This window comes from Lissotriton helveticus, chromosome 2_2, assembly GCF_964261635.1.
Source record: "Lissotriton helveticus chromosome 2_2, aLisHel1.1, whole genome shotgun sequence".
In the NCBI taxonomy this organism is placed as follows: Eukaryota; Metazoa; Chordata; class Amphibia; order Caudata; family Salamandridae; genus Lissotriton; species Lissotriton helveticus.
This window is the reverse complement of record NC_136060.1, coordinates 186,052,104-186,079,235: the sequence shown is the minus strand read 5'-3', so window position 1 is coordinate 186,079,235 and position 27,132 is coordinate 186,052,104.

The following is a 27,132-nucleotide window of genomic DNA, read 5'->3' as shown; positions in this document are numbered from 1 at the left end:
AACCATGCTCAGTCTCTACCGGCTCAGCAGTGGCCCGGCCAGGCACTTAATGCTATATGGGAAGTGAAGTGTGATTACAGACAAAGGTGTAAAGTCAGCGACAAGTGGCTTCCAGACTCATCCCGAGGCACCTATGATAGTGTCCCTTCCATGGACGAGACATGTATTCAGCCGCGAATCAGTGTCCGTTCCACGGTCCTCTCACCCCCCTCCCGCACATCCCGGATCCCAGTCGGGGTCTATCCCCCGAGATCAAAATAGAACAGAAAAGGATACTCTGCATTAGCTGCTGCAAAGAAGCCGGTTCGGGCCGTCACTCAGTCAATCAATTGTCCATGAGTTCATCAGCGGCCCTAGGGGTGATTGTAGGAAACAGCAGCACACTGGTATCAGAGTCTGAGTGTCCAGTGGCGTCGTCAGAGTCCGTGGTTATTTTCGACGGGTCCTCCCTGAAGGTGCCGGCTAAGGAGATGGCCTCCCGCCTTTCGTCCCTCTGGTGATCCCGCTTGGGCCGCGCTCAGCATTCCCCTTTTCGGATCCTGCCGAGGAGTGACGGCGTCCTCTCGAGTTCCTGTCCGTCACTCTCACATCTGCCTCCTGGGACGCCTCCTGACTTCCGTCAAGCCCCATCACTTCTAGCCACTCTTCAGCATCTGCAGGGCTCTCGAAGAAATGCGATTTCTTCCCATGAATGACCTCCAGGCGGGCGGGAAAGAGCAAAGCGTATTTCAGTTGCGCACTCCGCAGTTTCTTCTTCACCTCCAGATATGTTGCCCTCTGTTTTTGCACCATATTCGTGAAGTCCGGATAGAGTGACACCCTCTAGTTCTCGAATCGGATGTCGGCTTTTTCTCGAACTTTCCTCAGCAGGGTGTCCCCATCCCGGTAATTAAGGATACGGACGATAAGAGGGCGAGGGGGGCGCCCCGGTCGGGGCTGTCCCGTCGGGATCCTGTGCGCTCGTTCCACACAGAAGTATGGGGAGAGACCGTCCGTCGCCACATGCTCCTTAAGCCAGTGTTCCATGAACTCTTCCGCCCGCGGCTCCTCACATTTTTCCGGCAGGCCAATTACCCTGATGTTATTCCTCCGATTGCGTCCTTCCGCGTCCTCAACCCGTTCCATCAGTGCATTCATCTGACCTCGGAGGTCCTGGATAGATTGGCCGTGGTCGGCTACCGTGGGCGTAAGGTCCGCTATTGCCAGCCCCTGATCCATGACCTTATCCGCAAGCTTACCGTGGTCCGCCTTCAGGAGGGAGAAGTTGTTAGTGATGGTCCCCAATTGGTGTTCCAGCGCATGGCGGGAATCACGGATCTCTTGGAGGATTAGGTCCAGTTTGTCCGCCTGTTGAGTGGCCTGCCCCGTCTGGTCGGTCGGGCCGGATCCGCTGCCACTCACGCCGGCTCCCGTCGGTCCTGCCGATTCTCCCGGCCCCTCTACGTTCCTCTGGCCCTTCCTGACCATATTGCGTCTGGGCTTCTCCCTGGTCAGACCTGGAGTCGGGCCAGCTCCCGGGGTCAGCAGCTCAGCAGCTCAGCTTCCAGGGCCAGGTTCTCCGTATGGCAATCGCAGAGGTCTAGCACCGGACCTCCGGGCAGGGAACGGCGACCAGCAGCGCCAGCCCGCACCCACCGTGTCGACTCGAGTGGGGTCCAACTCCTCGCCAGGCAGCAAGTTACACCGCAGCCAGGCCTCTTCCAGCAAATATTCAGCGCCACAAGCAGGAGTTCTTCCCCGTCCCGGCCCCCTCGTGTGCGGGCCCACAGTGTATCTGGAAGTACTGTCCCAGTTCTATGGTGTGCTACCCGGCCTGTCCTCCGGCCGCCGGGGTTCCGAGTGGGAGGTGGGAGGTGCGGGGGGGGAGGAAGAGAGCGGCCAGGTAATGCGGGGTGAGTCTGCTCCGGGTCCCCGAAGGTCCGTGAACCATGAGGGCTCGGCCGTCCCCACAGGGCCTCCTCTCGGCCGTTTCCCTCAAAATGGCGGCTCTCCCTATCTCAGGGTCTCGCCCGGGCTTCGGGGCTCGGCTCCTCTCCCCCCGTCCCCCTCACCGTGGTCTAATTGGTTCCGCAGCCTCACGGTATCGTCCGCAAAGCGGTATGCAGCAGTCCCCAGCCTTCGCCGGGGCTCCGGCTCCGTCCTCCGATCCAGGCCTTTGCTCTCCAGCTGGTCCCCGGGTCTGGTGTGCCGAGTTCGGAACGTTGGAGCACTCTGCCACCCGACTGCCCAGGCCCTGTATCGCAGCCAGCAGCGCGTCTCATGGATAGGGCTGTCCTCTGCGTGTCTCTCCACCGTTGCTCAGTGGTTCGCGCTCCGGGTGCAGTGCAGCCTCGGATCTTCGTTCTTCAGCCAGCCAGTGGTCTCCGACAGTCCGTAGAGTCTGGATCAGGCCCGAGCTCTAGCAGAGACCGTCCGCCATCGTGGCTGTTCGGCTACGCCCCCCCTTGTGTCCAATGCATAACTGAAAAATCAGGTCTTATTAGTTCGTAGAAAGGTTTCACTTTTTCTGCGTAATTTAAAATGTATGTTCTGCCAAAATTTAGGAATCCTAATATGGATTGTAAGTTTTTCAATGATTTAGGAGGTTGGAGCAGCGCACATTTCTCCAAAAAGGTAGCTGCCAGGCTTTTCCCTTCACTTGAAAGCTCATATCCCAAAAATAGGACATTGAGGTGGGCTATTTTTGATTTTTTTAAATTGAATTTGTAGCCCTCAGTGGTGAACCCTGGTCAAATGATCCATTAAATCATCATTCTTCAGATAAATATCATCTACGTAGGACAATGCCTCTTCATCCAAATTCTGATGTAATTCTGTTACCCTAGCTGAGAACAACCCAGGGCTATTCTTATACCCTTGGGGGAGTCAACAAAATTGAGGTTGAGAACCAAGCACTGAGAATGCCGTCAAATATCTGCTTTCAGGTGCTATATTTTGGCAGAAAAATCAATTTGAGATATGTAATGTTGTTTTCTATTTCTTGCGCACAATGTTATTATTAATGCGACACTGTATGCATTCTGTACAGCAAATATTTTAGTGCATGTGTTCAGAATCCTGTAGTCTAAAACTAGACGATATGAATTATCGGGTTTCATTACAGTAAACAAAGGATTATTTATTGAAGAGGTGCAAGTTTCAATTACACCCTGGTATTCAAGTTGATCTAAGATCTCCCTGACCTGTTTTTTCACTTCTTGTTTTATTGGGTACTGTCTCTGTGGAGTTGGAATAGTTTTACTGGGATTACATGGTGAGGTGACTCAGCATCCCATCCAACATGGTTGTGATACAATGCTGGAGCAACTGCTACTGCCCACTCCTGCGCATATAAATGTTTTAAATATATTGGAACGAGGTGAGAAAAAGCAGGTAAAATTATCGTCTCTCCCTTTGGGCACTCCATAACAATTTCAGGCTGCCAATCTTTTTCAGCCAAAAGGATGTCATATCCATGAGTCAGGTTCTCCCAAAAGAGACCTTTCATTTTTCTGGATTTGTCCCCCTCCATTTGGAGTGTTATTTCATGTCACCTATGTGGGACACTTACCCTTGTAACAAGTGTCTCCACCGTGATATGTTCATTCAACTCCGCTGTCACCAGAAATTCCATCAGGTTCTGGCGAGCTACTGTTACTTCTCCCACACTATCTAGCATCGTCAGAGCCCATTCCCTGTTCAGAAGTTGAGTACTCAGAATTCTGGACATGTCTCACTTTAAGACCTGCTATTTTCTTCTTTTTAAATTGAGGTTTTTATTTTGGTTTCTCTTCTTTTTTAGAAGTATAATCTGAAGCGCGTTGCGTGTCTCTGGACTTTGAACACTCTTCTGGTCTGTGTTCTGACCGTCCTTCCCTTTCGGAGTTTTTTGATGAACGTGTATCAGTATCCTGATACCTGTCTGGTTATTTAATGTTATCACGATTCCTAAAGTTGTACCTCCTTTCGGAGGGGTCCTGTTGAGGAGACCCACCCCTGGATTGTGATCTATTCTCTCTATCTTTTTGTTTTTTATTATTATCCCATTTCTTCTTGGAAGAATCAGGTGCTTGCTCTGTGTTCTCTTTTTCAGGACCACCCACGAGTTGAGGTTTTGTTGCTCTAGCTCCCAAACTATTTCTACCTAATTTGGCATAGGTATCTTCGATAATTTTAGGTAATTCCCGCTTCTGTGGTAAAGGAGTGAAATCCCTCAGGTGTTGGTGTATTGCCACGGCTGCTGCCTCCCCTTTTATGTTTGCTAGTATAATTGTTGATACCTGGGCAAAATTTACCAACGATTTCATCCCTAAGTTCAGAGTAGGTTCTGATCCATACTCATTCTATTTGTGCCTTAATACATCTGGTATTACTGCTATTGAAAGGATACCATGAGTTCTGGTATATGGCAGCGAAAACTGTACCCCAAGAGGTACAATCCTCTATCTGGGGAGCTATCTCCATTTGCAAGCAGATTGTTAGCATTCTGTGTTTTTCTTGAGGGCTTGTGTGTGGAAACACTGCCTCTAACTGTGTTATTTTTTTAGCTATCCAGAATGGCATTTGCTCATGTTTAGTGGATAGTTTGCCCATAACTGCATGCAGCGTTTGTGGTGTTATTTTAGTTGTAGATCCCTGAATTTGTCCTGCTGGTGTAGTCCTTGCTGGCTGAAGTGTGAGTATTCCCATCACACCTGTGTCAGTAAAGTTTTACTATTTCTTTATGAAGTGGACGTAAGTCTGCTACTGGCATTGTGTCAAAGTCTGGATGCGGATGCGGTGTGTAAGCTCTTCCGAGCGGACCTAGTCTAACTTTTTCTTTTGTGTTTGGGAGGGTACCTTTCAACCAGTTTATGTGCTCCTGGTAGGTGAGTGGAATTTCAATGTCCTCATACAGTATTCGTCTGGTCTTTCATCTTCAGTGTGAGGATGAAATGTATTTGTGCGTTCATCTGTTATGGAATCTTACCTATGAATGGATTACCTCTGCTCTATATGATTTGTGTGCCTCAATCACGAATGTTACTGTCCCACCCCTAGCTGTGACTCCATAGTCTGCTAGTTTCAAAGTAAGAGCAGTTCTGACATGTTCTGAAATGTTTTATTTCAGCTTCTTGTTCTTCTTCCCTAGCTGCAGCCGCAAGTCGTAATGGCGCAGCGGCGTCTTCAACAGCCATTATTGAAAAAATTTCAAGGAAACTGAGATATGGTTTTATGCACACAAGGGAACTATTTGTCCTTCAAGCTACCTAATCCTACAGCCAATACACAGAATAAACAGTGTGGACGTTTTCAATAAGTATTAATTGAACCAGCATCATTCTAGTGTAAAATAGGTGTGCTGAAACAACCATAAGACAGAAACAGATATAAATGATTATAAGCATTAACAGAGTAAAAGGATGGTAGATTCCTACCATAAAGCTAAAAAAATGAATACAGGCAGGTAAAAAAATACATGATAGTAATAATGCGTACTCCTACCATGCAACCCAAAGTAGATGTACCTAAGTGTACCTAGCATGTACGTAGGTGTAGAGCCAAGAATTCCTCTAGGATAAAGTCAACCTTATTACCTGTAGTGAGAGACTGTGGGACCCCATTTTGGTCTCGAGATGGACACCCCGCGAGGGATGTCAGACCACTGCGAGCTGAAACGTCTGCATGCAAGAGCCTCAGCGTCTTGCGTCAGTGTGTCAGCATGGAAGTCCTTTTTCTCCTCTCTCTACCTGAGCAAAGATATGGTGTTTATATACCCAAAGTGGTACCCTCAGGGGATCTACCTTGCTGTGTCATGCCAGACTAGGATGACAGAAGGAATGACCCTTATACATAGTTATTATGCAGGAGATAATACTTCTGCTGAGATTCCAAGAATCCTCATGCATAATGAATGAGGCTAGTTTTCGGAGAAACCCCCCCGTTTTGCAAGCAGTACCGTAACTAGGTAAAAGGTCAGTACTAAGAACCATTATGTAGTGTAATGGCAGGGGAAATATAGTTGAAAGGTTTGGTTACTACCTGAGCCTATATTGGGGTACCTGTATGAAACATAAAAGCCCTCCATATGCAGAAAAGTATACGCTGACTTTTTCAAAAATGGTATCATTAGGTGTTTGTAGATAATAGTTATTCTCCACTTGATATAAAGCAGCACAATGCCACAATTTCAGGCTGGGATAAATGATATTTCCTACTTAAAGTTCAAACAAAACTCATGTTACTCGAGTCAATCATTAAAATGTATTATCAATTTGTAGACTTCATTTCAGCGTTCTCTAATATCACCTTAAGAGGCAAAATATCTCTTTTGATTTTGAGGATAGCAGAATTATTAAGCATTTAGAAACATCTCAGCATCTTGTATTGCACTGTATGAGCACTACTAGGCCATGGAAGCAATTAAGTGCAATCGGGCGAGCTGGTTTAGGAAGCAGATAAAAAATATTATTGAGATTTTATGCATAAATAGATTTTTTTTACATTGTGAAAATGGAAACTAATGGTTGTGGACATATTTTGTTAGTCTAATCTTACTTATGGTCCTGAAGAAAAGCTTGGGGGAGCTTGAAACATGTTGACCCTAACACTGATCTAGCTCAGTAAAAGTTAGAATACAGTGTTACCCCTTTTTAACTTTTTTATACCACACTAGGAGCGAAATAAATTGTTGAGGCCCACTAGCACGGTATTTTTAATCCCACACCCACTCCACCATTATCACACTTGCACCACACATAGTCATCTCACAAAACCAGTGCTCCAGCGTAGTCGCCTTGTCGCAGCACGCCCCTTTTCGTAGAGGACTGGGATGGCCCCAATGATGAAGCATGTCACCGTGGGGCAACCCCGGTGAGTGAGGGGACTCTAGAAAGAAATTTTTCTTTCTTACATATATTTTTTGGTACACACTGACTCAGTAAGCAGTAACCATAAATACACCCACCAGGTCTCTGGACCTTTGACATAAGGTCCCTGTATTTCGTACACAGACTGGAGGCCGACCTGGTCTGGTTTAACCTCCTTCTCCCCCTTCTTTGTTTATCTAATCTTACTTATACATTTAATAAATTAACAGATTACTGAATCACCTGTAAAGTGTGTATGACTATATTGTTATTCCTTATTTTTGTAAGTTTTTTCCACCGGATAAAAATATAAATTATTTGGCGTAATGAGATGTATCTGATCATGTAGTAGTCGGGATCTTACAAGACTTTAAAAGGGGACACCTTTTTTTTTTTAAACAAAAGTACCACATGTTATTGGTAACACACACGTTACACCCTATCAGGCCCTTTCCAGGCACATAAAAGATGGGAACCCATGTGGAACTTGGGTAAGGGCTCATTGGGACCCCTTTCTTTATTCCATAGGAATGCCTTGTGGCCTTACTGGCACGCTCTGATGTTTACAGCGAAACCATACTAGAGCAAAGCTTCTGATGTGGCCTCACACTTCACCCACTGCAATCTGGCAGGCAGTGGTGCTTTTAGGGGCATAGAAATGGCATAACACCGCATGTGCTAGTGGTTCATAGCCAATCTTAGCACTGCCTTTTGGTTGGTTATGACATTTACATATTTATATATTTATTTATACAATAACTGGTAAAGCCAGGTCTGCCTCCGGAGTTAGGCCGGATATATCTAGGCTTAATTGTATGGCAATATCGTGATAGTTAGATCCCAGACTGACTCCTACGTCCATCCATAAGGGACCTGGTAGCCTACTCCCGAACATGCATGGACACCTGTCACAAAACTAGGGGTCCCAGGGTGTCACTGGACTATGAAAATGGTTGATAGGAGTTGGGGCTTTTCTCCATGGGATGTGTTGGCATGCACAGGGGAACGTATAGGCCTGTGGTTGTTTCCTATATTATTTGGCAGAAATTCTTAGAGACGCTTATGTCTACCTATGGCATCTACAGTTACGATACTCCTCCTGCAGGGTCAGTAGGCAGCAGATAAAATGCACCTGACCGTTGAACCTTTATTCTCCAGATTAGTCTTTGAATGGTGATGCACGGGAAACAACCTTTACAACACAGTCATTACATTGCAACATCCTTTACAATGCATGTCACTACAACGCAGGCATTACAGCACATACCATTACAACGCATGACACATCGCATGTCACTACAACGCAGGCATTACAACGCATACCATTACAACGCATAGTACCCCTACACTATCAAACACTTAACCTACTGTTGCACCCCCTGGAGTTAGAATAGTAATTTTTACCCCTACACTATCGAACACTTACCCTACTGTTGCACCCCCTGGAGTTAGAATAGTAATTTTTACTCCTATACTATCCAATATTTACCTTAAATGCAATGTAATGGTATGCGTTGTAATGTTATGCGTTGTAAAGGTAGTATGCTATGTAATGGAATGCGTTGTAAAGGTAGTTCTTTAATATGCGATGTAGTGTCATGCGATGTAATAGAGTTGTAGTGGATGTTGCGATGTAAAAACTGTGTTGTAAGTGCATGCGTTGTAAATGTATGCGTTGTAACGTCATACATTCGTGATGGACGTATCTGATGTTTGAAGGATACCAAGTCCCTCCCTACTGGAACCTGTTATCTGATACCCGGTCAGTGGTAGGGGGATAGATTTGGGGTACTATGTTCAGACAGTTTTGAGCTGTGTATCTTCGTGTTCCTCACTTGTTCTCCTCCATTGCAGAACAGGTTCCTTGCTCAGTGGTGTTCAGTGCATCTGCATCGACTGACTGTGGATGAGGTGGGGGTGCCAGTGTCCCCTGAGCATCCTGCACGTACACGACCCTGCCAAGTTTGATGTTGATGGAACATTAATTATAGAATGAAGCAATAGTTTCGGTACCTTCGCCAGGTATCATTTTTTATTCAAAAATGTAAAATGTTTTAACATTTGTGTGTATATAGGAGAAACTAGGCCATCCTTAACTCTGTCATCTGCCTCTCCTTTCTTTGGTAACACATTATCATATCTTTGATTCAGTGCAAAGTTTCAGAACACTATTATGGGACATTTTTTCATCTTGTACTTATACTATGTCATAATATCCAGGAATTTTGCAGCACAGTGTTTGCTTGTTACTGTTAGTTCTCGAGAATTTCATCAAAAGGATATTGTAGTATTCTGAAACCGTACACCCTGGCCCAGCTTTCTTTTATTTTCAGCTTCAGTTATCTGTTCTGATATGTGGAGTTCTCCCCACCCCTGATCTATTATGTAGATCTGTTTATCTTCTCTTATGATTTATTACATTGTCATTTTTTTTAGTATAATTAATGATCAGTGAAGGTAAATCATTACGACACCCTCTGATTGGTTCCAATGTGAGAATGTTAGTTTTCCTTCAGGACCTTCTACTCTTATACCCCGTCTCCTGCACAAGCACCTGGCTGCCAATACATTTTTTTTATTCGGAGTCTTCATATAAAACCTCCTTAATTTAATGCCTAATGTGTTTTGTCTGTCTTCTTTCAAATGCCACACCACATAGATCCTATGCATGATGCCTCCCTTCTTTCCTAAGACTGGAAAACTTAATTACCCTTTAATTCCCAGGATTCTCCTTAGCTCTTCAAGCTTTGCTTGGCCTGGTGTGGAAGAGCATTGACAAAACTGAGCCTCCAAGACCACCCCAATTAGACGCTGAAGGGCCCTCTCGCACCACGTCTGGCGGTCCTGTCTTCATGGGGCATGCTTGCCAAGGTCTTCACCATGCCCAACAAAGCCCGATGTCCTTAGAGAGTGGTATGGCTGGTTCAGAGCGGGAAGGATCCTCAGTTTGCCATTGTGGATTGGGAGTGTGAGATTGCATCAAGCACCACTTTCATGTTTCCAAATGGCAATTTTGGATGACTTTCACAAGCATGCACACGCGAGCATCAACGGCCATTACTGAACTGGAAATGAAAATACCTGCTGTGCATTCAGAAATAAGCAAATAGCGATAATGCCGCAACGCCACAGAGAGGTCCTACAACAAGGAACTCCTGGCATGAAACAGGTTGGCCTCGAGTTCATCGCCGTGCAAATCTTGCATTTTTAGTATCATATTTACAATAAAATTTAGGCTCACCGTTTTCTGGTCTTTCTTTTTCCATCCATATTTATTGAAATTGAGACACAGAGCTTTCAAGGGCAGATTGTATATCTTTCCCTTTGCAGAATCCTTTTACTTGATAGTCTTGTCCCCAAAAGTCTGTGGGTGCCTTCTCTCATAAGTCACTATAGAAGTTACCTACTTCATGCAATTAATTAAGGTCATTTTACCTCAAAGCAGGTTCGTAAATGAGTAAGTTAGTCTTCTTATGAGACTCCTTCCCCTAAGGTGCGGCAGGAACCCTACTGATGTCACTTATCCTGAAAACCTCGGTACCTCTGTCTATAGTGAAAGAGGACCTTCCCAGACAGATGAGGATTCTGAACATCCTGGAGAGTTTGTATCAAATAGAATTTTCAAAGACCCCTCCTTTTTCTGGCCTACTTCCTCCTACTTGGATGTATGGAGAAGAGACTGGCAGCATAAAGGACCATTCAGGAGATTATGGTTGAGAACTCAATATTAATAGTTCATGTGGAGCAGAGCCAGCAGTTACTCCAGGTTATCTCTTATTCAACAAATATCAGGAGGTCCAGAAGAGACACTTTGAAGAACATTAGTCTAATGATCAAACCAGGGTACTTTGCTGCTCAGTTGGTTTAGATCACAGTATTAGAGAATATCAGGGTGTAAATGCAATAGTGAATAGTAACAGCTCTTCTAACACATATGTTTCATTAGTTGGTGCTTTTCCCAGTCATGCTAACAATGGACTCATTAGGACTCATTAGGTACAGTACAACAAAGGCTTATCTCAATCAGTGGACTTGTTGTGGACTTTGCTGTAGGTGCCCAGAAAGGGGGTTGAACAGATATGCATGTATTATCTTTGAGCCCCAGTTCACACCAAGATATTGAAAATTGTGGAGTGTGAGTCTGGTTTTCTCTCCTGCCGCTTTATCTTTGTCTGCCATGGGAAATATTCATGGAGCTGTCTGCGAAGCTCAGGATTTCTAGACTTTCTAGACTTCTGGCTCCTGGAAGATTCTCTTCTTGGGGGTCTGGATACACTACTCAACATGTTCTGTGCCCCCTCACCCTTTCTTCTCATTCCACTTCTATTGTCCTGCATCAGGAGTGAGGGTGCAAGAGTGTTGGAGAATGCACCTTCCCAGAACAGAATATTTTCCTTTCAGCTACTCTGTCACCTAGAGTTGCTCCGTGGCAGATCATACTCCTCTGAGTGTCCAGGCCCGGATCCCAAAGTTTTCAGAAAACTTCACCAAGGATATCGTGAGGATGGTTTTAGACTGGGAAGATGTTTCTAAGGTTTGAAGTTGCAGTACAAACATTTTGTCACAATTTAGTAAGGAGTTCTTCCAAATAGCAAAGAGCATAACTGCAGGTTATATATGAGGAGAAATGAGTGGAACCATGAAATCGGAGGGTTTCTTGTTGCCACAATTCCTGCAGGATTGATTGGGTCTGGGATTAGGTGTCTCTATGCTTTTGGCCCAGTGATTGTCCATTAGGCATTTGAAGAAACTTAGAGTGTCTGGGTACCAACGAGGGGTTTGCCTCCATAATTCTTCATGACATTTTGTAACATTACCCGACTCTGAGGGCTCTTGCTTCACTTCCACCACTCGCTCCTTGCCTTTGGCAGTGGAAGCAGTCAGTGTTCTCCCTTCGAGCCTCTAGGGCATCATCTCCCATTGAAGACATTCCTTGTAGTTGTCATTGTGATGGGAATTGGACTCTTTAGTTATGGGGGTCCCTTTACCTTCAGATTTTATTTTTCTGATTCTCTGAGTCTCCAAACAGGAACACAGCTTGAATCAAAGGAGGTGCTAAGTTTTACAGAAAAGATAATTTTGCCGGTATTGGTCCCGCACCCTATTTTTGGCGTCTCTGGTATACCCCCAACCCAATTGTTGGATGCTTTTCGTTCAATTAATTCATACCTTCATAGGAATTAATATTTTAGAAAGACCAATAGGTTGATTGCCAACTTTGGATAGCTTTTCAAATTTGGACCTAAAAGAAATTGTTTTCAGCCATCGAGAGCTACTTCAATCTGTGGATCAGTGTTTTCTAGTAGTATAATCCTGGTGGGATATGCCAACATCTGGCATGGAGGTATTTGTAGGGTTTTATGTTCTCCCATTACAGGTAGGGAGTGGGGGACTCAATGGGAGGGGATTTTGGTACTAGGGTTCTGACCTCTCTGTCACAGGCATCACATTGTTAGCACTTAATATCACTAGTGTTCTGCAACTCCATTGGCTTTATGTAATTTCTGTTGTTAACCAGCTGAAACTGGTACTAAGAGCATGTATATATATCCTCATACCCAAGAGCATATGTTCAATAAAATCTGTTTTAAAAAATGTATATATCCTCATATAAGTAGGAACTTGGATGAGATAAGCAAGACATAATTCCTTATCAGTAGTTTCATTAGTTTTGATTCTTTTCCACACTCCAGTATATACTACCCCAGCTTCCACAGACCATGTGGTCAGCTATAATGGCTTTGACTTCAGGAGGAATTTGGGTTGTGGAGGCCTCATTAATGCGTCTCTGGAGGAAGAAAAGTGCTTTTTAGTAGAAGGGTGCCTGTCGATACCTCAGAAAAGTAAGTACTGTAACAAGTAAGAATACATTCTTAAACCAAAGGCACATTAGACCTGCAGTAGAATGCTCCTATAACTCCACAGTAGGTTTAAGTTTTTTATACCCATTTATATTGACTTTGGAGTATCGCTGTATTATGTTTCACCATATCATTTCAATTGTTGATACCAGTTTTAAATTCACAATACTGTGTTGCTCAAATTGTCCAAATCGATGCACCACTTGCTGGTTCTACCCACTTTCTCATTTTTCTTGGGGGCAATGATAAAAAACTTTGTAATGCACCCCTGTGACCCACCCTCTGCACCAACCCACCCACACTTTGGCCACCCTGAAGCTGCCACCCATTTAACTGAATGGCATTATGGGCATTATCCTTTGTAGTGACCTAAATCTAAAAACTCGGACCATATTAATCAAAAGTCCCTATTTCTCTTCAAGAAAGCAGTCCCTTTATCCCTTTCACTTTAATTCACAGTCTCATTTTTTGTCCTTTCTTTGTAAAGCTCTTCTGGTCTTCCCAGAGATTGGAGCTGAAGGGCGGTGCTGCTTGTTTTCGGAGAGTATTTTTGCTAAACGCCTCTTTACTCGAACGAACAGTCCGAGCTGTGATCTCATTTCTGGTGATGTTTTTTGGGAACTATCCAGTGAACATGTCATGCACCAATTATCTGTTAATAGCTACATCCTGGAAATGCCCAGGGCTGTGACCTTCTTGGCGAGATCGGGTTTTATTAACAATGGCTTTCCACCGAGCTGTACAAAAGCAAGCTCCTTTTGATACAAACGTTGCTTCTTCTAATCTTTTTCATTTGCATTGTGTTCTCAAAACTCCGTGTCCTGTTTCCTTACCCTACATGGCTATTCCTCAATAGCTGAAGGAACTTCTGTACAATTGGACGTCTTTGTGGACCAACCCATGCTCTTCAAAGTTAGTTGAAGGTCTGTCCCCTCCATACATGGTTTTTGGTCAACAATGCTTTGGTTTTGATATGGATGTACCAAAACCCCAGGGTGTGCGGTGTGACTGCTAATGCCCTTAAGGTACAATAACTGATATGTATTGCACTGTGTTACTTGTTAATTACTATTAAAAACGAATGCACTAATATGACTGATATATCATTTGCGCACTGGGCCACGCTACACGCTTTACAGGGTGTAATGATTGTTTTGTTTTGCCAATAAAAAAAACGTACAAAAAAAACAGTATTTTCGTTTTCATCTTTCCAATCCAAACATTATTGGGATCACCAGCCAGAATAAAATTCATATAAATAAGTGAATTCTCACCGTAATTCATTACCACCTGATCCAGGAGCAAATAGGGTGAAACATTGAGTCCTTCTAAGTGAGAGGCCTCAACTGCCAGGGTTAGATTACACCGGCTTCTGGGTAATTGAGAGTGGGATTCATGTAACTTCCATGAGGTTGGAAGTCCAAATGTCTACATGGTGTCTGCAGAGGTGAGATCAGCGCACTGAGCGCAGTGTCATAATGAATTTACTTAGGGCCTGTTCGATCAGTAGCTGCTTCTCCCCCCCCCCAGCGCCTCGAGACCCTCATGGTTGAGTAGCGTGCTCTATAAATGTTCTGATTAATTGATTTAGATCCTGGCGTACGGGTTACTCTGTCACAATGTGACGGATATCCCATCCGCCGAAATATAAATCCCATTTCCCATCGGCAGAGTATAAATCCAGTAGGATATAATTGGATGAAATATAAATCCCATAGGACATAATGGGATTCATATTTCGGCGGATGGGATATCCATCCCCGTTGTAACGTAGTAACCTGTACTCCAAGATCTAAATCAGGCCCTTGTTTTTTTTTCGCCAGAGCAGTATTTCACTGACACCTTGTCAGGAGTTGTGTTTATGAGTGCTTTCAAGTGGAGAATATCCTATTGCCCGCCAGAAAGAACCGATGACAACATCAAATGTTGGACTACAGCTGATTTGAAAGGAGGGACAGTGTGGACGTAAAGAACTGGTATGTAAGGGGCTAGGTTCCCCGAGGGGAAGGTCTGTCATTAATAATGTGCTTTATTTTACAGCACCTACCATTTGAGAGGAACAAAAGTATGTATTTTATTAGAAATGCATGCAAATAATATTGCCTTATCATTTTAATTATTCACTGTCCCCACCATTGGGATTTAGGAGTGGCATATGCAGGGCTGGTCCCTGCATGGTCCTGAAGAAATGCTAGGGGGTAGCATGAAACATGTCGAAAATATTGATCACTGAGTCAACCACATTATTGGTTGCCCCACAGTGACATCAACCCCACTTTTAATATACCTACATAGGAGCTCAATAAAACAGTTAGGCCCACTAAGTACGGTATTTTTAATACTCACACACACCCACTCCACTTATTTTTTCTTTTTGCACCACACATAGTCATTTCACACTAAAGTGCTCCTACGTAGTCCGTCAGTCGCAGCACGCCCCTTTTCGGAGAGAACTGGGAGGACCCCAATGATGAAGCATGTCACCGTGGGGAAACCCCGGTGAGTGAGGGGACACTAAAAAAAGAAATGTTTCTTTTTTCAAGGTATTATAATTTAATAGAACCATACACCTGAACTGAGCTAGGTCTCAGGGTCCCACGTTTGGAACCCGCTTTGTCTCGTAGCTGGGCGAGCCAGGATCCAGGTTTTGATCTGGTGTCTTGAGGATCCCTCCACTCAAGTAGCCTCTGAGTCTCTTCATTTTCAAGCGGTACCCAAGGCTTCTCTCGGGCTTATCTTGGGAGGGTTCTCACCCTCTTGATCACCTAGCTTACGCCAGTAGAGGACAATCCTTTTACAGCGTGAAGTTGCCGATTGCAAGGTGGACTCTGTGATTAGGATAAGAGGTGAACCATCAGTATACCATTTGCGGTATGCTGAGAAGGATGTCATCCCTGGACGCTGATGGATGGGCAAAGGCAGGACTCAGTAAGTGAGAGCACCAGTTGACAGTGAGGAGATCAATGTTAGGCTTAGGACCTCGGATGATGCATGGGAAATGTTACTTGTGGCATTAAAAGCAAAGCGGGCTATAAGGCTAATTATCTTTTTCAGAAGTTTCCTGATTTGAAGGTAGCTGCAATCAGCTCAGAGTCAAGGGTCAATTAAATTCCAATAAGGTGGCCCCCAAAATCCTACGGTTCTCTTGCCCTGTGTTGCTTTCTGGAAGAACGTTGTTGATTAGCTTTGAAAAATCCAAATATAAGTTCCTGGCAGGTATTTCAGATGCCAAAACTTTTGGAGGTAGTCCGGGTCATTGCTCCAGAATGTTTTGGGATGCCTACCAGTGTTTGAAATGTAATTCTAGAATCCACCTGGAGCCAGTGAAGATGTTTCAGGGATGGCTTGACATGCATTTGTCTCTGCAAGCGTATGCATGCTATGACGAATTAATGTTGTTCTTTTCAAAGCTGCACAATGAAATGTTTTGTGAGACCAGTACAGAAAAAAACTACATTAGTGATTGCATATAAAGACCAGGTGCCCTAATGCAGGTAGGGTGCACGTTTCCTATTTGCGCAACTGTGGACCTTTAAATAGGTGCACTTACGCAAACAGGGAAGGTGCATCCATTTACGAAGAATGCGCGGTCCTTAGAGCAGCTGGGAGCCAGGCTACCCTGGGGGCCGGACATTCAAGGGAAATATGAAGCGGCTACTTCGTGTTTCACTGTGCAGGCAGCATCCCACCTGCACGTTTATGAGGGATTAGATATCACCTTGTAGCCTGGTGCAGTAAGTGAGTGCACCCGCCTGTAAGGGGACTTCTGGAGGGCCCATTGGACTACCTTGCTGCCCTCCAGAGGGCTGGCATCCAATGGCGCACTTTCAGTGCACCACATGTTTGTGGCACACTCTCAGTGCACCTTCTGACAGCTTCTTTGCACCCAAGTCCTTAATACGCCACACGCGCAGGGGTAAAAAGATTTCTCTCATTGCACTGGGCAATGCCCCATGTAAATGAGCAAACACACTCTTGCGATTGCCCTGGCAGTACATGTGCACCAGCACTATCTGTATTACAGAAGGGGACGCGCATGCGTCTGCAGCCTCATCTGTAATACCAAAGTGCCCTGGAGGCTCTCAAAGCGGGCGCACATGCCCATTGTGCCCTGGGTCACATTCTATAATGTAGCCTCAGAGCTCCAGTAAATTTCATTCAATAGTTTGCAAGATGTTTACGAAGCTGGTCTTTTTAAGTGGTTGTGCTAATGTAAGGGCAGAAATGGCAAAACGTACAGGCAACCCTTGGCTTTTTAGGCCTTAAATTAATAATCCCAAGGGCTCCCTTTGTGGTAGAATAACGGATTTGAGGTACGAGCCTCGAATGCGGTAATTTTAACCTATGGGAGAAACACACAGCATAGATATACTCACAAACAGTTTTGGAGGGTGCCTTCTAGGACTTATGGTGCATTGGGGCAAAGGAACAATCAGCAGTTCAGTTTTACCTGGCCTGGTAAATCTGGGTGCAGAGGTGCTGGTCGCGTTGGTAGCCTTGAGTGCTACAGGTTAAAAGCCCATGGAAAAAATACCTGCCAAGGCTGCAAGTGGGGACATGAGGTCAGGGCCGGCAAAACCCAAAAGGAGGCTCGGCTCTTGAGGGTCTCTGGAGCACAGGGACACAATCGGTTTATGAGCTCCCAGACTGGGAGGGCTCTGGATCAGAGGCGTTTTGTTCAGTGGGTTGCTTTAGTTAGAGGCTCTCACTTGGCTTTGGCAGCCTGGAGAGGGAGAGGAAACAGGGCAGCAGGGCCACTCTTGACGATGGACTCATAGATCCAGAAGTCCCTTGACGGCAGGTCAGTGTCAGTGCTACCCAGACTGGACACACAACAAGCTTTGGCAGCAGAAACAGCTCCGGTACCCAGGGTAATGGTGCTGGGCGGCTCTTCGGGCCTGACATCTCCAAACTCAGCAAGGAGATGGATTTGACCTCCTAGAGCCACGAAAACCTCCCTCTTCCTGAAGTGCTGCTCCCTCTGTGGGCCTGATGGCCTACAACATGGTGAACTGGGCAGATGCAGTCAGAACCTGCAGGTGCAAGGGGATGGCTCCCCCACCCCAAGGGAGATGCTGCTTAGTTGTTGAAGAAGAGAACGGTTGTCTAAGGGTTTGGAGAGGCTGTTCAGCTTCTGGACGAGTTGGTCTTTGTGATTGTCACCATGCAAGGTAACTCATAATAGCCAGTGCTCAGTACATATCTTTAACATGGCTGCCAGATCACTTGCAATGACTTAGTAATGGAACTAGTTTTCACAGGGCCATATCTGATCATACAGTTATGCCCTAACATGTATTACAATGCACCCTGCCTTAGGGCTATAAGGCCTGCTAGAGGGCTAACATACAAATAAGACATACTGTGTATTTTGGCACTCTACACAGTGAGTGTGCAATGTTGTGTTTTTAGAGGGGCTTGCGCCCTTTCATACATCCTGCAGTCTGCATGCAGTTTTTGTGGGGGTCCCTCTGGGTGGCATACCACATGCTGCATCCCATAGGGACCCTCATTAGTACTCCTGCCTTGGGTACCCTAGGTACCATTTACCAGGCACTTACAAGGGTGCTAACGTCTCTGCCAATTAGGTTACAATTGAACACATGTACAGATTTTAGGGAAAAAGGAATGTGAGAAGTTGGCCTGATGTGCAGTGTTCACTATTCTAGTGATCACTATATATCAGTCCAAACAACCCTTATTGATGATTGGTTGTAAGTCAACCTTATAGACCAGCTATCCTAGTAGCATGGATACGAGCAGTCTAAGGCTAAGACTCTAGAGGGCGTGTTAAGCCAGCTGTTTTACCATCACATTACCCCTTGAACACCCAGTGAAAGGACACCACACAAGTGTTATGAAAATAAACAATGTATTTATTAGGATCACAACAACCCTGTACTCTTTATGAGGACAGGGTGCTAAGCACACAACAAAACTCTTATGAAAATACTTAAGTTAGCACGTTATACACAAATGCCCTAGGGGCACGAAAAACCATATACTCTAAAAGTGGAATGCGAATTACTAGCAGGTAAGTAACGATTCTCAGAGGCTTTGGGATCGCTAGGACTGGACTACTGAACCTTTAGATTACTAGCAGGAGGCCTAGGGAACTCGGGTGCAGAGTGTGCACTCTCACGCGGGATGCGGGACAAAGTCTATGGGAGCTAGAATTCACAAAGTTAGTGTTCACGGGCGAACCCGACCTGGTAGGGAGAAAACGACAGTGGATCCTGACCCTTGGATAGTGAGGCTATGCTGGGACACTGAAGTGCCGAAGTTACCTAGCCCAGGGGCTGCAGCTGCATAGGTCTGAAAAGACGTCGGGAATCCTCGTGCCGGACCAGGAGCCTGGAAGGAAGAAGTTGCTGGCAGGCGACCAGTGAAGAAAAGTTCGATGGATCCAAGCCTGGATCAAGGAAGAAGGAAACCTGAAAGCAGAGGGGACCAAGTTCTTGAATCACTAGCCAGTGATTAAGTGGGCACCAGGATGGCACCGGGCGAAGTCACCGCAGTCAGGTGAGTGGGCGCTGCTGGGCTCTGCAGTCTCTCGGACCAGGAGGCGTTGTCGGCGACCAGGATGGAGGTGCGAGCTGTCCCACGAAGGTTCTTGCTGTCGACGTCGCTGGACCCAGGATTGGGCAACAAGTCTTGGCAAATGCAAGGCCCACGCGGTGGACCTAAAATGGCGTCTTAGCCGGACCAGGAGGGTCCAGGGTACTTCTCCGATGGAGGGAAGCAAGGGCCAGTCTGGAGCAACCAGACCAGCAGCAGTGTTGTCGTCGGGCGTCGTTCGGAAGGCCACAAGCCAGCGGGCTAGTAGCCAAACAACGCGGTGAGCAGCAAAAAGCAGAAGGGCCCCACGCCGATCGTGGAGATGTTGGGGGGCTGCTCTTCGGTGCTGGAGCTGCTCAGGGTGGGGGCTTCTCGGACCCCAAAGCACTCACCAGGAAATTACTCGGTGGGCTTGCTGTGCAGAAGTCGTGCAGTCTTGGCGATGGCCGGTCCCTCGAGGTCTCGTCGCACCCACGGTTCTCAGCTGTGCTGTAGAGGTGGGTAGAGGTCAGAGGTGCCAGGGAAGCCGGGTCTCATCGAGCTGGGCAGTCGGATTCCGGAGGAAGGACGTGCAGCAGACCGCAGTGTTCTTAGATGGTGCCTGCGGATGCAGGGTGACTACTCCTTAGCCACAAGGGAGAATCTTGAGGAAGAAATCGTGAAGTCCTTTCGTGGAAAGTGGTATCTTGATTCCAAAAGATGATCTGCTTTGGAAGGGGGCCAGTCCCTACCTTTATCTGGGAAAAGGGGGCTGGCACGCGACTAGGTCCTGCCCTATGGGTGGGACCAGGAGGGGGGTGGTTACACCCACTTCCTTGGCGGGCTTTTCCCCAGCACAGGGTCTGGAGTGTCCCTGGAACTGGTTCAAGCCAGCCTATGCACAGTGAGCACCGGGGTGCCACGTGCAGTCACCTTCCTCTGTAGCCCTGCCTACCTACAATACACAAAATCCTGTCTGGGACGGTGCTGGCACCGCCCCTGGCAGGAAACCCTTTGTCCTTATCTCCTGCTCTGGGAGGACTCCCAGCAGCAGGAGGGCAGACTTGTGTCTCGGTGGCAGCATCCATTTTGTGGAGCTGAGGCTCTGTTTGACTTTAACCGGGGTTATAGGTTACATGCATGTCGTGTCCCTCTAGAAGGGTGGAATGCTAACCCCGTCGCCAGAATTGGCGAGGGGTTAGTATTCCAATTCGTATGACACTTTACTCGACATGTTTTGATAAAGCGATACCAGAGTTGGCATTTAACCGCGAGGATTATAATGCACTTAAGAGTATATGGTATGCGATATCATGGAAACGGCTAAGGGATGGATCCCGAAAGCCGCAGACAGGCTCAGCTCATGCCAGAGCACCATCTCACACGATTCCAAGCACTCTGCCTTCAGGATTGTTAAGGCCTGCCATAGGAGTGACTGATAGGAGATCTGTGTGTCCATTTTAGGGTTAGATATAGGTATACTGTATCTAAAGCAAAGGGTGATTACACCACCTTGCCCCAGCTGTCAAGCAGCCAGTTGTGTCAGATTTGGATGGCCAGCCAGGGGTGGCATAAGACATGCTGCAGCCCCTGGTAGGCCCTGGGTACACCTATGCCCTGGGTACCTAAGGTACACTGTACAGGGACTGATAAGGTGGCTCAGTATCCAATTTAGATATGTACCTAAGGTACATGGAATCCATTTTACAGAGAGAGCAGTGGGCCTGAGGTCCTGAACAGCAGGGCCTTAGGTCAACTAAGTCAGAAAACCAGCAAAACACCAGGCAAAAAGTTGGGGGCAACCATAGTCAGGGATCTACCTTCCTACATAACCCCCCCCCCCAAACGAAAGGAGATAAGGCTATCCTTGTCCAGGTAAGCCTATATTGCCTAAGTGGCCATTTAAGGAAGTACCAGCACTGGCATGGTTACCCCCTATGTCATGGTCCACTAAGCAATCCCTCACCCTAAGGGTGTCTGAGGGTCTCCACCATAGGGAATCTCTACCTGTGGTGTGTTTTGTCAAAGAAAAAGGCTGGTGCTGAAATGGAGTACTGAAGTGAGGCTCCACTAACTTTGGGCTCAGCTTCCTCCAATCATCATCCACCATAGAGGCCTTTCTTTCCAAGACTGAGTTGTTTTGGGCTCTCAGGGTCAACCTCTGGCTACCTACAGCTGGAGGTTGGGTCCCTCTGTTTGGCTTACTGGAGGGTCAGGTCAGGTCTGGGGCCCTCAGGTCCCAAGTTTGGCTGTGCCCAACAGTGTCCATCTGTGGGAGGTCCCTAACTAATTTTAAGGGGGATCCCTCAGGAGTGTGTCTTATTTTCACTTGGCTAGGTCTACTAGCTTCAGTGCCCTTAATCTGCTGATTGGGGAATTCTTTTGGACAGGGGGCCCTTTGGGGTCCCACACTGGCCTCCCTGACCTCTACAGCCCTGGGCTGACTGAGGCAGGGTAGAGAGGGGCAGGTTACCTGCTCCAGACTGGGTCCCACCTTGGAAGGGTCCACTGACATCAGGGGTTCTGCCAGGCTAGGCCTGACTACCTCTGTGGCAGTTTCTTCACAAGGGGTCAGATCAGTTCCCTGAGGAGGCTGATCCTTTCCTAAAGTCTGGTGGGAGGGAGATTTCTCTTCCTCCTCAATACTCTCTGTCTGAGTGGAGTGATCCATAGTTTCAGGCTTCACAACACTGTCATCTGTCTGAGTTTGAGCTGTGGCCATCACAACTCTCCCAACCTTTTCAGGAGGGGGCTCAGTTTGGGTGTGGGCTGTGACCATCACAGCCTTGACAACCTGTTCTGGGAAGGAAGTTGTCTGAGATTGGGTTGTGACTGGCACAACCCTCCTGACCTGTTCAGGGAGGATATCTTGGACTGGGGCTGTGGCTACCACTGCCCCACTACCCTTACCATGGATGTTCACCATTCTAGAATGGGTTTCTTGTTCTACTTCAGCCCAGGCTGAGAGCTCTAAATCATTCCCCAGTAGGCAATCTACAGGCAAGTTTGGTGACACTGCCACTCTCTTGTGGCCAGTGACACCTCCCCAGCTGAGATTGACCACTGCCATGGGATGATCTCTCTGTACTCCATCAATATTGGTCACCTGGTATGTGGCACCAGGTAAAAGTTGCCTGGAGGGGACTAGACTCTCAGTCACCATAGTGATGCTAGCCCCTGTATCTCTATAGGCCTCAACTTTTATACCATTGATGAGGGGCTCCTGTCTGTACTTGCCCAAAGTGTTGGGACAAGTTGTGAAGTTGGCAAACCCCATGCCAGTCTCACAGACAAGAGTATCTAAGTTTGGGGACCTGGTTAGGCCAGAGTCCCCAGGAACTCCCAAAGTAAATGCACCCAAATTCTTGGGGGCACTCCCACCACCTGGGGGATTACTACTAGTAGTAACAGGAGGTTTGGGAATGTTACTTGGGGGTATGTTTTCCTTATTGTTATTCTTTGGGCAACTGCTGTCAGTTTTTAAATGACCCACCTGTTTACAGGGATAACAATAAGGTTTCTTTTGGTTATTGGAAGGATTCTGGGACCCACCCCCCTCAGAGGATTTTTGGGGCCCTGATGTGGTTTGATCTGTAGATTTATTCCCACCCTTCTCTTGAGGCTTGGTTGATTCCTTTTTCTGGTCACCACCTTGGTTCTTGGGCCTAATCCTGGTTCTGACCCATTTGTCTGCCCTCTTACCCAATTCTTGTGGAGAGGTCAGATCAGAGTCTACCAGGTGCTGGTGTAATAACTGGTTCTGACAATTATTTAAGACTTGCTCTCTCATAATTAGATTATACAATCCTTTGAAATCAGTAACCTTACTACCCAGTAGCCAGCCTTCCAAAGCCTTAGTGGCACAATCAACAAAGTCAGACCAGTCCTGAGACTGAGTTTTCTGGGTGTCTCTGAACAGCAACCTGTACTGCTCAGTGGTTAAGCCAAACCCATCAACCAGTGCATTTTTCAGGACCTGGTAATCATTAGCATCCTCCACTCTTGTAGTGAGGAGCTTATCTCTACCTTTACCATCAAAGGAGAGCCACAGTATAGCTGCCCACTGACTCTGGGGAATGCACTGCACAGTGCAGGCCCTCTCCAAAGCAGCCATCCATTTCTGGATGTCATCCCCTTGTTTAAAGGGGGGCACTATCTTAGTCAGGTGTTTAGTATCTAAACCCTTCTCTCTATCTCTTGGGAGATTGCTGCCACCAGTGGGAGCTAACCCACTCATCTGCTGCTCTCTAGCAAATGCAAGCTTTTCTTTGGCCAGGGCAAGTTCTTCCCTTTCAATCCTCAGTCTAGCTTGTCTCATCCTTGCTTCATGCTCTCTTCTCTGAGGGGAAGTCAATCTCCTCTGGGGAGAGTTCCTTCTCCCCTGAGAAGAGGCATTAGAGTGCAGAGATCTAATGGAGTCCCTAGAAGGAGATCTATCTCTCCTAACTCCAAGGTTAGGCCTTATTAGGGTCAGTACTGGGGGTCCCCCAGATCCTTCCCCAAGTAGGTCTAAGTTGGCCCTAGTTAGCCTTCTGACTACCTCAAGACCTTTGTCTACCTCATCCCCAGAGAGTTGCTCTTGATCCTCCTCCTCAACTGCAGTAGCAGTGTTGGGGAGGTCTGGATCCCCAAAGGTTCCCTCTAAGGCTGGCATATTCTCATGTAACTGAGAAATCTTTCTGGCATCATATGTCTCTAAGAGACCTATCAGAAAGGGAATGGTGGGGTTAGACCCCTGCTTCAGTTTCCTGGAGACACAGATTTGTCTCATCTCCTGGAAACTGAGAGCTGCATATCTTGAAGTGACCTGTGGAGGGTCAACACGGACCAGGGGAGTCTCAGTGGACTCTCCATGGTTAGACATGCTTTTCTAGTGAGGTGTAAGTGGTGCACTTACCTACACTATGTGTTTGCCTACTGATCCCTTGCTAGAGTTGTAGTTTAGGGTGTGCTAGGCCCTAGGAGCTACAACAGCTGGTTCAGTAGAACTCAGAGTATTCTAAGCTAAGTTATATGTACCTTTAGTACTTATGTGATCTTTCACAAGATATTCTTAGGGCATGTGTGGTAAAACAACAGCAAGCTCAAATCCCAACCGCTGCTCACCAATGTGAGAAGTTGGCCTGATGTGCAGTGTTCACTATTCTAGTGATCACTATATATCAGTCCAAACAACCCTTATTGATGATTGGTTGTAAGTCAACCTTATAGACCAGCTATCCTAGTAGCATGGATACGAGCAGTCTAAGGCTAAGACTCTAGAGGGCGTGTTAAGCCAGCTGTTTTACCATCACATTACCCCTTGAACACCCAGTGAAAGGACACCACACAAGTGTTATGAAAATAAACAATGTATTTATTAGGATCACAACAACCCTGTACTCTTTATGAGGACAGGGTGCTAAGCACACAACAAAACTCTTATGAAAATACTTAAGTTAGCACGTTATACACAAATGCCCTAGGGGCACGAAAAACCATATACTCTAAAAGTGGAATGCGAATTACTAGCAGGTAAGTAACGATTCTCAGAGGCTTTGGGATCGCTAGGACTGGACTACTGAACCTTTAGATTACTAGCAGGAGGCCTAGGGAACTCGGGTGCAGAGTGTGCACTCTCACGCGGGATGCGGGACAAAGTCTATGGGAGCTAGAATTCACAAAGTTAGTGCTCACGGGCGAACCCGACCTGGTAGGGAGAAAACGACAGTGGATCCTGACCCTTGGATAGTGAGGCTATGCTGGGACACCGAAGTGCCGAAGTTACCTAGCCCAGGGGCTGCAGCTGCATAGGTCTGAAAAGACGTCGGGAATCCTCGTGCCGGACCAGGAGCCTGGAAGGAAGAAGTTGCTGGCAGGCGACCAGTGAAGAAAAGTTCGATGGATCCAAGCCTGGATCAAGGAAGAAGGAAACCTGAAAGCAGAGGGGACCAAGTTCTTGAATCACTAGCCAGTGATTAAGTGGGCACCAGGATGGCACCGGGCGAAGTCACCGCAGTCAGGTGAGTGGGCGCTGCTGGGCTCTGCAGTCTCTCGGACCAGGAGGCGTTGTCGGCGACCAGGATGGAGGTGCGAGCTGTCCCACGAAGGTTCTTGCTGTCGACGTCGCTGGACCCAGGATTGGGCAACAAGTCTTGGCAAATGCAAGGCCCACGCGGTGGACCTAAAATGGCGTCTTAGCCGGACCAGGAGGGTCCAGGGTACTTCTCCGATGGAGGGAAGCAAGGGCCAGTCTGGAGCAACCAGACCAGCAGCAGTGTTGTCGTCGGGCGTCGTTCGGAAGGCCACAAGCCAGCGGGCTAGTAGCCAAACAACGCGGTGAGCAGCAAAAAGCAGAAGGGCCCCACGCCGATCGTGGAGATGTTGGGGGGCTGCTCTTCGGTGCTGGAGCTGCTCAGGGTGGGGGCTTCTCGGACCCCAAAGCACTCACCAGGAAATTACTCGGTGGGCTTGCTGTGCAGAAGTCGTGCAGTCTTGGCGATGGCCGGTCCCTCGAGGTCTCGTCGCACCCACGGTTCTCAGCTGTGCTGTAGAGGTGGGTAGAGGTCAGAGGTGCCAGGGAAGCCGGGTCTCGTCGAGCTGGGCAGTCGGATTCCGGAGGAAGGACGTGCAGCAGACCGCAGTGTTCTTAGATGGTGCCTGCGGATGCAGGGTGACTACTCCTTAGCCACAAGGGAGAATCTTGAGGAAGAAATCGTGAAGTCCTTTCGTGGAAAGTGGTATCTTGATTCCAAAAGATGATCTGCTTTGGAAGGGGGCCAGTCCCTACCTTTATCTGGGAAAAGGGGGCTGGCACGCGACTAGGTCCTGCCCTATGGGTGGGACCAGGAGGGGGGTGGTTACACCCACTTCCTTGGCGGGCTTTTCCCCAGCACAGGGTCTGGAGTGTCCCTGGAACTGGTTCAAGCCAGCCTATGCACAGTGAGCACCGGGGTGCCACGTGCAGTCACCTTCCTCTGTAGCCCTGCCTACCTACAATACACAAAATCCTGTCTGGGACGGTGCTGGCACCGCCCCTGGCAGGAAACCCTTTGTCCTTATCTCCTGCTCTGGGAGGACTCCCAGCAGCAGGAGGGCAGACTTGTGTCTCGGTGGCAGCATCCATTTTGTGGAGCTGAGGCTCTGTTTGACTTTAACCGGGGTTATAGGTTACATGCATGTCGTGTCCCTCTAGAAGGGTGGAATGCTAACCCCGTCGCCAGAATTGGCGAGGGGTTAGTATTCCAATTCGTATGACACCTTACTCGACATGTTTTGATAAAGCGATACCAGAGTTGGCATTTAACCGCGAGGATTATAATGCACTTAAGAGTATATGGTATGCGATATCATGGAAACGGCTAAGGGATGGATCCCGAAAGCCGCAAACAGGCTCAGCTCATGCCAGAGCACCATCTCACACGATTCCAAGCACTCTGCCTTCAGGATTGTTAAGGCCTGCCATAGGAGTGACTGATAGGCATCTTAGAGGCATCTTAGATCGGGGAGGATCGGTGGCAGTCATCCTCCTCGATCTAAGTGCCGCTTTTGACACTGTAAACCATGAGATCTTACTACAGCGTCTTCAAGATATCGGGATCCAAGGAGGAGCGCTGAAGTGGCTCAGGTCATTTCTGTCCAACAGAACATTTCAGGTTTTTGAGGGTAATACCATCTCCACCAGTAAACCCCTGGGTTGTGGAGTCCCACAGGGCTCCTCACTCAGCCCGACGTTGTTTAACGTCTATATGAGGCCGCTAGCAGGTATCGTCCGACCATATGGTATTAAGATCGTTACCTATGCGGACGATACCCAGTTGGTGGTCTCATTGACGCGGGCTGAGGACCCTACGGCCATAGTCGATCTGGCTGAATGTCTGAGCAAAGTGAACAACTGGATGACCCTGTCTTGTCTCAAACTCAATGGG